This window comes from Crocodylus porosus, unplaced genomic scaffold (genome assembly GCF_001723895.1).
Source record: "Crocodylus porosus isolate Cpor-Errol unplaced genomic scaffold, CroPor_comp1, whole genome shotgun sequence".
Classification (NCBI taxonomy): Eukaryota; Metazoa; Chordata; order Crocodylia; family Crocodylidae; genus Crocodylus; species Crocodylus porosus.
In genome coordinates, this window is record NW_017728918.1 from 71,205,022 (window position 1) to 71,215,773 (window position 10,752).

General features: G+C 40.7%; 1 protein-coding gene across 4 annotated transcripts in view; it reads right to left on the reverse strand.

Moving 5' to 3' along the window:
• Positions 1–10,752, reverse strand: part of BACH2 (BTB domain and CNC homolog 2) — a 264,660-nt gene that overhangs the window by 28,217 nt on the left and 225,691 nt on the right. The window lies entirely within an intron of this gene.

Consider the following 10,752-nt stretch of genomic DNA (forward strand, 5'->3'; position numbering starts at 1 on the left):
TAAATCTGAACAGTGTTCTGGGGGGAAAACATTTCAATTTTAATATTAAACAAATATGAAATCTTTCCCCCTCCTTAGCTAGCCAACCAAGCTGACTTGTGTCTTCAGAATTGATGCTAGTCAACACTCAACAAGTTGCTATTTACCAGACAGTGGATTTGTGCTGCCCAGTGGCTCTCTTCCACTTGAGAAATTCCATTGTTTCTGGTTTTAGTGTGTATGAAGTGTAGCATATAGGAAAGAGATGAGTATCCACATTTTAGCTGCCACAAAACATACTGAAGCTCATGACAGCACACAATTTCATATCACTTTTCTTTAGTGAAAAAGTTAACAATGACCAGAATTGTGGCCGCTTCACATTATACACTTGTACCCTGACAGATATGCACATGCATAAACTACAATGCATATGTAATATATACCCCAAACTGGTGTAGAAACATACATCCTCTCCCTCAGATATACTGTGATGATACTCATACACAGAGCTGTCTGATAAACTGCAGAGCCATGTGACAAATATGGTTATTCAGGCACTTTCAACTGTGTTGCTTGTATTCATTCCACTAATGTCTGTTGCCATAGACTTTAATTAAATAGTTTTCTAATGCAAATGGCTCTGAAGTACAATTACTATTCATGTCTTGGAACAGCAATAAGTTTAATATCGGGTAAGTCCTGAGCATTCCAAAACAACTTACGGCTCTGTTGGTCATAACTGCAGACTTGTGTTAAAACTACCCTGTAAGCCAACTAACACAGGCATGGTTCATCATCAAGACACAAGGTTTCTGAACAGGAAGGGTGATCCAGTCCTTCAAGAACTAGCTTTGGAGGCCTGGGTTCAAATTCCCTGATACACTAAAGACGTCCTATGTGACCATGTGCAAGTCACATAGCCTCTGTGCACCTCCATCATTAAAGTGAGGAGAACAGTTTCCCAGCTCACCAAGGGTTTAGGAGGAGTTGAAGGCTGGAAGCTGCTAAGCTATTATGGGTGTTGGGGGCATGCCTAGATTATGCCTATACTGCATTTGGGTGATGTGATGTGCTGATATACCTAAGTGTGCTTTAACTTAGCCCAGGCAGTACAGACTTCACTGTAAGTTGTATCATTCCATCAAGGATCCTGGATACTTATTTCCCACAGCTTTGCTGCTACTGGTACCTGCCTTGGCTAGACTGAAGCTTGCTCAGGTATGCCCATATGTGCTGCAACCACACCTCAGACTGCTGCATAGACACAGCTATGGAGAGACACATAGCTTTCCAGTGAGACATACAGCACCTATTTTGAGATGTTCTGGCATTCATAACTCCCCAGATTTAGTTTCTGAAGGTCTGTACAGTTGGATTCAAGTATATACAGACAAGCCAATGACTCTGTGAGGTCCACGAATATAGGAACATGAGCTGGGGGAGCCTTACTCAAGAATTTTAAAACCATAAATGATTCATGAAGGGCTACCGTGTCCCACACACCTTGCCCTTCAGTATTTAGTATAAACTACATATATACTTACAGAAGAATTTCTTTAAAAAACAAGTCCTTGTTATTTGCCACTTTTCACTTGTTAAACCAGATAATCAAGAGCCCTACATTGCAGAAAGGAAAATATTCTAAATATTATTTAGAATAAATTTAGAAAAAGCTTCTAAATATAGTTCTCAATAGGTTTTCTGCATATAACTACTACCTGTAGCTTACAAATTCCTTCCAAAAGCCCATATAGCCCTGTTTTGCTATGTGTTCTTGAACTTAAAATTGCCTAGATTTACAGGTGGATATTAGAATGATTTCTGCTCTGCTGGTGTTACATCTTCTGTTGCTTTGCTAGGGTGCGGACACATGCATGTTTGGAGCTCTTTCAAAAGGGGATTTTTTTAAAAGGGCAGCAGCTGATATGTTCTAACTGTTAGGTGTGAACAAACTTAGCGCGATTCAAATGTAGCAAACGCACTCCACATTTAACCCTGGAAGAAGGAGTGTTAAAGTTGGAGGGAACACGAATGCATCAGCTACTGCCCCTTTGAAATGTTCTCCTTCTAAAAGGGCTCAAAGTATTTGTGTCCACATGCTTAAATTAAGATTTCCCTGAAGGCATACCTACATTTTAGCTCTCCCCACTCTGATTAGCTGCAGCATGTGGAAATGTAAAATGTCCTATTCACGGGTCATTATTTTCTGAAGATCTTCAATCTGTTGGCTCAGGTATCACTGCACATTCTATAAAAGCTAGCAAACACCGTATGTCTTAGGGCAGTGATTAAAAGAAGTCTTGAGACTCAGCAAAAAAAGTCCTTGTGGTAGTTACTCAAGTGGGCCACTAGGGGGAATGACTGCAAAACAAGTTGAACATGGCTGTTCTGCTCTGCTTCCACCTGTATCCCGTTTACTACAGTTCAATTCTCAAGAACCTCATAATGACTCATAACATTCCAGAGTAAAGCTATCTCCCAAGCTGACTCAGTCCTTCAGTCCCAATAAATCAAGATGCTAACAAAGAGAGCATTTAGGACATCTGTTACATTTGTTTTGTGCTGAATATTAGAAACAGAGCTCTTGCCACACAAAGAAGGAACCATGGGATACAGACCTTTAAGAGTGTGTGCTGGGAGGGTGGGAGGTGGGTAGGGGAGAAAGCCTAAATGATGGAGAGATGAGAATAACTGTCAGACCTGCATCATGAATTAGTTTGGGTCATCCACAATTACAACATTTCTAACAGCTTCATAATATTCATTTATAAACACACACGGAAACGAAGAGTTACTTTTAAAGTACCAGAATGAGCATGTTGTCAGCTCTAATAGATGCCCTCAGGGAGGAGGCTCTGAAGTGGTTCAAATCGGAGCCAATGATTTAAACTACATAAACAATAACTTTGATAATAAATGCATGCAAAGCTTGCTGGCAAGTGTTAAGATTAGCAAAATCTCAGTAGCCTGAAGCTGTCTAAATATTGATTTGGCCTCCATTGTGGGTCCACTGTCTTACAGACTTTGGAACTGCTTGTATTTAATTCATTGTGACAAGAAAGCAGATATTCAGGCAACGGAGTGTGGTTATAAATATTGCACATTTTGAAAAGAAAGGTTTAAAAGCTGTATATACTACAGCAACATGCATACACTTCTGTAAGAACGAGTAGGAGTAGTATTTTAAAAGGTGTACCTTACCAATGCACTGGAGTTAAAACAATTAAATAAAACAAGGTGCTGAGTTTTACTAATGGAACTGGGTTTATTGTACCACACTAACACCCATTTGCTATTTAAAGTAACAGTAGTCCAATGATTAAAGTAAGCTTTATCACTACAAATAACCTTTATTTTTTTGTATATGATAGCCTGTCTCCAGGATCTATTTTCCACCAAATTTGAGAGATGTTTTCCATACCACCTAATCTGTAGTTAGATAGCCCAATTTGTGGGAATCTATATGGAACATCTCCTGTTTTATATGCCAGACTACTACCCTACTAATAGCGATCTGCTCATTCTCATCTCTTCTCATACCCATTTCTGGTGTTAGAGATTGAGTGCAAAATAATAGAGTCAATCTGTGAGTACAAAGACCCTAAGCAACAAAAATACGCCAAGGTACAATAGTTTGCGTGCACACATTGTTTCTGCTAGCTTTCTGCCAATATGCTGCATTCTTTTCTTTCACTCTTCATTGATTTCCTGTTTTTCAGATTTTTAGCTATTCAAAGAAAGGCTGAATCCTCACCTGTATCTAAATATGTCAAGGAAGTTGTAGACTCTATGCTCAGCTACGTAAGAGATTATTTTGTTTTTCTCTCGTGTCATCTGCTGCATCCAATTGGATTGGATATGCATCCTATGTCCTGCTCTGTGGCTAATTCAAGACAGCCTCATTCTTTTGCTCAAACTATAGAAACTCATGCATGAGCTGTGGAAATCAGTGGTTCAATCCCCGTTTTTTGTCATGATGATAGAGGTCACGCTTGCTCCCAATGATCAAATCTTAGCATGGAGCAGAAAGTTATTTTAGTACTGTGAACTAACGTGAACCACAGCCAGCTGGGCATGCAGAACAGTGCAATGCTGAGCAAGATGTTTACTGGACTCTATATGCAGTAAAATGACCATTGTTGAGAAATAGGCTAATCAGCATTAGCACTTAGTGGCAAATCAGGCTCATAAATTAAAAAAATTGTAGAAACTCAGAAACTAACACTTTAGATCAGTGTCTCTCTGTTCCCTCCAGAGCAACACTGAGTGTTTTGTTCTGTCTAGTTGTCACTGATTTAAGTGCCGGACTTCCACCACTTCCTTTGGGAAACTTACCAGAACTTACTTACGACCTCACTGTTAGGATATCTTTTCTTCCTTATTTGCCTCTCTTCTTGTTACATTTCATTGAATTGCTCTAAAAAATTCCTCTCCCACCTTGGCATTTACACTCTTCAAATATCTGAGGAATAATCATACTCCCCCTACCTCACATTCTCCCTTGCTTGGTAATAAATCATTAGTTCAGTGGGGGAGGGGGGTAATCCTTTTGGCAGGCATGCAACAGATTAGCCCTGCACCTTCCCCAAGTGCCACTCGAATACCTTTGCCTTACCCAATTTGCTGCTCCACTTTCTGCTTCCTTCCCTGTGCTCATTGCCTGATCGGATGCTTTTCTTTCTGCTTCCTGCCCTATCTGCCACTCTGTAGCCTGCCTCCGCTCCCCGGCCCCTGCCCCAATGCATTGCAAGCCACACACAGAGACTGTCTGTGTCACTTGTGGTACCCATGCTGGAGGTTGGTCACCCCTCATCTAAATCATTCATGTATCTAAGGATACCATCTAGGTTTATTTAGCATTATAATTATTGTCAATATTTAGAAACCCTAAGTAATCTAAGGAAAATATTAATCCCTGTCATTCAGGGGTGAGAATGGAAATAGGTTAGATGTGAGTTGGCAATATGAAACATTAAAAAAAAAGCCAGCCCCACTTTGGGTCAATTATGCAGATATATGGACACATTTTTTTAATATAGGAACACCCTAAATTGCATGGAATATTCTAGGACTAGGAGTGATTTATGAAGAACCAGGGAAAGAACTAAATATGAAATGACAACTAAAATGGAAGGGGGCACCATTTACAGTAATCTGAAGAAATTAAGCACCCAGGACAAGAAGCGAATGTTTAGGATGCTAAAGAGGGAGGGATTGCTGGGTACAATGGAAGGAAACTGGGAAAGTGAAAATGTAGGCAATTTTTTTGACACTGAGTGTCATTATATTACAATGTGAAATGGCTTCCCCAAGTGCAGTGATAGATGCCTAATTGCTTAAGGACTTTAAACTGAAACTTGGCAAAGCAGTGAAGAATATGCTGCAAAGAGCCATTTGATCTCAGCAGGGGTGGTCCAGATTATTTGGTAGATCTTTTCCAGGCCTAATTTTTGGGACCATGACAATGAAACCATTCAGCAAATAACAAAAAATTAATGACCAAAGTATATGCTGCAGCTTCTTCTAAGGTAAAAAGATTCTGTTTAAAAAGAAAGTCTGTGGTGGTCAGGGAGGGTACCAGCACGATAGACAGCTCGCCTACAGCATACACACATTTCTGTAGTGTTTCAGCCACACAAACGTGCACTGCCTTTAACATAAGCATGAATTACAAGGTCAGAACTTTGCAGTGCTTTGCGAACTCAGAGGTAGATACCTAAACAGCTTAAGACCCTGAATCTTAGGCTCTTAGGTACATGATTATCTTTCTGTATTTGAACACAGTCACTTTGAAGTGAACAAAATTACTTGTGAATGGAGGATGAAAGTTGTTGCAGGATTATAATCACGTTGATAACATTTAGAAGCTAAAATTTAAAGGCCTCAGAGCATCTAAAACATCTCTGTGTCTAAAAAGCACCTTACTTATTTTAAGCCATTTTTGTGAGGCAGGGAGAAAAATACACCTTGAATATCAAATTCTGAACTAAATAGTAATTAAAACCAATGCATTATAAAGGTGACAGAAGGTGCCTGTGCATATATGTTTTCAAGTGAAATCAGAAATAGACTATTCACAATGATACTGCTAAATGGTTTGATATAATACCATCAGTGAAGCTCTAATGAAATGACAATTTATAGGCATGTGTAAAGACATTTTTAAACCAACTTCAGAGCTGAAGATTGTTTCCTAAATCCTCAAGATTAGTCAAATTATTAACTGTCTCACTAGGCCAATATGTTCCTAAAGCTGTAACTTAAATAATCAAGCACATACTAGGAATAGGAGATAAGATTAGTGATGGTTAACTGCTTCTATTTTTTCCACAACCTGAAGAAGGTCTCAAGGATTAAACATCACCTCTAATCTGATTTGCTATAATTAGCATAGGCTTTATTCTTTTTCTTTTGCAGCCAATTGTGAGCACAGAGTGTGCATTAATTTCCAAGTGTAATCTGAGAACTCCAAACAGTACACTGCCTTGCAGTTAAGAGTTTTGTGACTTTCTTGATATTTACTTATTTTTTACTTGGAATTATATAGTCTGGTAGATCCCATTTTTCCCATTCTGGGGTTATTTGTTTTATATCTTTCAGCCAATTTTACAAACAAGCTATAGGGGTGTAAGCTGTAGCTGTGTTGGTCTAAGGACATAGGCAGACAAGGTTCTTTGAGTGAATCTGATGCAATAAAAAAATATATACATCTTTTATTAGACCAACTGAAATAGTTGGAAAAAACTTTTAAAGCAAGCCTTTGGGTTCAAAAACCCTTGGTATCTACCACAACATGCTCAAGAGATCAAGCTTGCTTAAAAAGTTTTTCTAACTATTTAAGTTGGTCTAATAAAAGATATCAGATTCACCCAAAGAACCTTGACAAACAAGCTATTGCACTTGAGCACGAGAATGGTCAGTTATATGTACAAGTTGAGCACATTAAACTGATTGGCCTATATACACAAGCAAAATCAGTGTGCACAAGATTAGAAGCTGGTTTGAAATGGTGTCTTTTGCAATAGAAAACCAAAAAAAATAGAAAAGCAGAAAAACAGACATCCGGATGATGAAAAACGTGTAAAGAATATAAGCTGCTTTTACATCAACATTTAATACATGTTTTTGGTTTAACTGAGCTGACCCCTTGGTTTAACAGAAGCTGACCCTTTTTAACTCATCAGCTTAAAAACTGGTATCCCTGCCATCACAGGTGTGTCTTCCCCACCTGTTCAAGAGGCCATAAGGTTAAATATATTCCTTTATTTTTTAATATTAAAAAAACCCTAATCAATCGTTACTTTTTAAAAATTGGTTCAAAAGTAGGGAGGTGACTTAAATCTGTATCTGGGCATTTACACAAAAACTGGAATTTCCCTGCTACTGTACAAGTAATCAAAGCTCCATGGATGGCCTGCAATCTTGCTTTAAAGACTAGGTATGTTCTTAGCCCAAATCTTATATTCTACCTTCTCTGGCTGTAATTGTGATCGGGACATCAAATGACATCTGACAAATTTGGATGTCAGATCAGAGATGTGAAAAGTGTGAGTGACAGCATCACAATGGAAACATCTTGACCTTCCTGTATTCTAGAGGGACCATAAAACTCTTTTCTTCAGGAAGATGATTTACCTTTTCTGCTGAAAATAAAACCACCAAAACAGCATCACCACCTGTAAAGCAGCTCTGCAGCCTGGCTATGGGCTGTGATGCAATAGCTTCTCTTTAAAGTATCTACCACAACAGCCTCAGGAGGTCAAGCACCAGCACTTCAAGAAATAGTTTATCTTCCTTTGTTGTTCTACTTTTACCTAGGAAGCCAAACTGGGAGGACCTTGGACAGCTTCCAGTTTTTTAGAAAAAGTACAGCAGCACGCCCCCCCCCACCAGGTTTCACCTTCTCATAAGGAGGGAAATAGGTCTCCCAGAGCTTCTCATTCCTTTTCCAGTAGTATTTACAAATTGGAGCAGAAAAAAAGGGAAAACTTTCTTTTTTCCTTTATCTCCCTGACATAATGAAGGTATTGGGCTAACATTTAAAGGATTAACATAACTGTGGGAGTACCCATTATTCACTCAGTAGATCATCAGGTGCTTGAACGCTCATTTGTAAAGACAATAATTCAATACCTAACCAGTAATCCTAGATTCTGGTATATTTTGAAAGTGAGAGATTCAAGTCCACCCCCACAAAAAGACCACTCTGAACAGAGGCTGCAATCCTATATTTTAATCTGCACTGGTGGAGGTCTGAAACCTGCTGAACATCCCACAGAATTCAACAGGACTCTAACTTCTTAATGGAACCATAGCTTTAATCAGTCAAGACCCAAAGCTTTGTTATAACTGCACTCCTTGAGAGGATTTCTTTCTCCAGGGTTTTCAAAGCACAAGCCTGAAAGTTGAGAGATTTGGGTTCAGGCTCTAACACAGACTCTCCCTGTGCAACACTGGCTAAATCTCAGCTTTTCTGTGACTACTTCACTGTCTGTGTCAGAGAAAGAAAGCCAACATATTCTTCCCTTTCAGGGTAGTGGGGACTTAACTATTTGCTGCTGCTAAAGCACTTAAATGGTGTGCACTACAGTGACAAAGTATACTGAAGAGAATGGGAAAGAAACAGTGACTCACTTCACATGTATTTCTGAACAGGAGCTAACCCTTCTCAAGTGTGATGGTGGTAGATATTTCAGGCACATACATAGGTCTCCTCCAAATTAGGTTTCCTATAATAATGGTGTGCACCTTCATAGCAGGCTGGTACTGAACACAGCTGAGTGAACAATGGGTTTTTGTTCAGGGGATGAACTGAAGAATCAGAAAAAAATTCAGTGGTCACCCCTAGATGTGGCCAGATGCACTTTAGAGATGCACTCCAGGGGTGTTCTCACACCTTCAGGGTTGCTCTTCTGCTCCAAACCCTTCTCTTTTATCTGCTGCTTGACTACCGAGAAGAGACTGAATTGTGCCATGGGCAAGTCCCCCACTCCCCAGTGTCTCTGTGAATTGCAGCTGAGTGAGGGTGGGATTTGTTCCCTGGGATCAGGGTCTGGGGGAGGGGGTAATGCCCCAGGAGCCCTTGAGGCGGCTTTGGCTTATTGCCTCAGTCCCTTCAGGGACAGACTCTCCGGGCTCCAGCCCAGCTCCCTCCTCCCCTGCTGTGCTGGCCTAACTCCAGAGCAGTGCCCTGGACCCAGCAGGGTGTTATGTATAGGTAGCGCTATAAATCCAGAGCCAGTCTGGTTTGGTTTCCTGGTGGAAAACATCCCTTGATGACCCCCTATGCCCACTGCCTAGGCACCAGGGTGGAGGGATTGTGGTGAGGATGTGCCATTGTGTCCTCTCAGCCTCTCTGGGGATAATGGTTTAGATGCCCTGAACGGTCCTGCCAGCTTAGGGGAGCAGGTGGGTGGTTGGGCTGATGGGCAGGCTCTGGGCCAGGGCCTGGGCCTGGGCCAGCTGCGCTGTAGCCCGGGGGCTGGCTCCCTAGGGAAGCCCAGGGCCTCTGGTGGGCCCAGGGCATTGTTGGGTTGGAATATGTCTGGTGGCCCAGCAGCCCGGCTCTGTGCGCATGCGCATTTGGTTGTGTGCATCTGTGTGTACACATGTGTGTCTGGTTCTAGATGTGTGGGTGCATGTGTCTGTTCTGGTTCTGTGTGTCTGTACACGTGTGTGTGTGTGTGTGTGTCTCCGTTCTCTTTTTTCTTTCTTTCTCTCTCTCTCTCTTCCTTCTCTCTCTCACTGCAACATGCTTAACAAAAAAGGAATACACAACAACAAAAGCAACATTTATGATTATTAAATATACCAATATGCATGGCGTCCTGCCATGTACCACCCCCCAGCCCTCATTTTATTTTTCTGGCATGCTGGCACTCTGACACCTTCCAAGGTAGACACCGTGGGTTTTTTTGGTAATCCGGCCAAAAAATGTTGCCTACCTCTATTCTATAGGATACGTGAAGATCAAATATGGTGTATATAAAGTACATCTCGTAAACTAGTCATGCATCTTTACTGATCCATTTATGACTGAAGGAAAATGTACATCCTGTCAAACAGATTATTAGTCCAGTCTTCCAGCTGTAATCCAATACTATCTGGGTAGATGGTTATTTCCCCTAAAAAGCAATTCTCCTGTCTGGTTCAGGCCTCAACACTTGATATGCACAGCTTTGGAAATTTAAATATAAGAGTCTACTCTTCCAAGCCACTTGGTCTTTGATCCTCTAGGTGTGAACAGTCTTTGTCTCTCCTGAAGTTTCATCTGTCCTCTTTGACTGGTTATCATACTCTAGTATGGAACTAAATCCATACCAAACCTCATAATGTATATAAATATACAAATAAAAAATTAGACACAGCCTACTGTGCCTGTTTATAGACACTAGAACATTCTATATATTAGGAAACTTAATTTAGGGAAACATACATGGCATTGCATGAACACTTCAGACATAGCGGATTCATAGATTTCATAGATTTCTAAGGTCAGAAGGGACTTATTAGATCATCAAGTCTAACCCCCTGACCTAGGCAGGAAAGAGCGCTGGGGTCAGTAACCCCAGCCAGGTGCTTGTCTAATCTCCTTTTGAACACCTCCAAGGTAGGGGAAAGCACTACCTTCCTTGGAAACCCATTCCGTATTTTGGCAACCCTCACCGTAAAGAATTTCTTCCTGATGTCCAATCTAAATCTACTCTCCTTCAGTTTATGGACGTTGTTTCTAGTAATCTCGAGGGGTGCCCTGGTAAACAAGAGTATCCC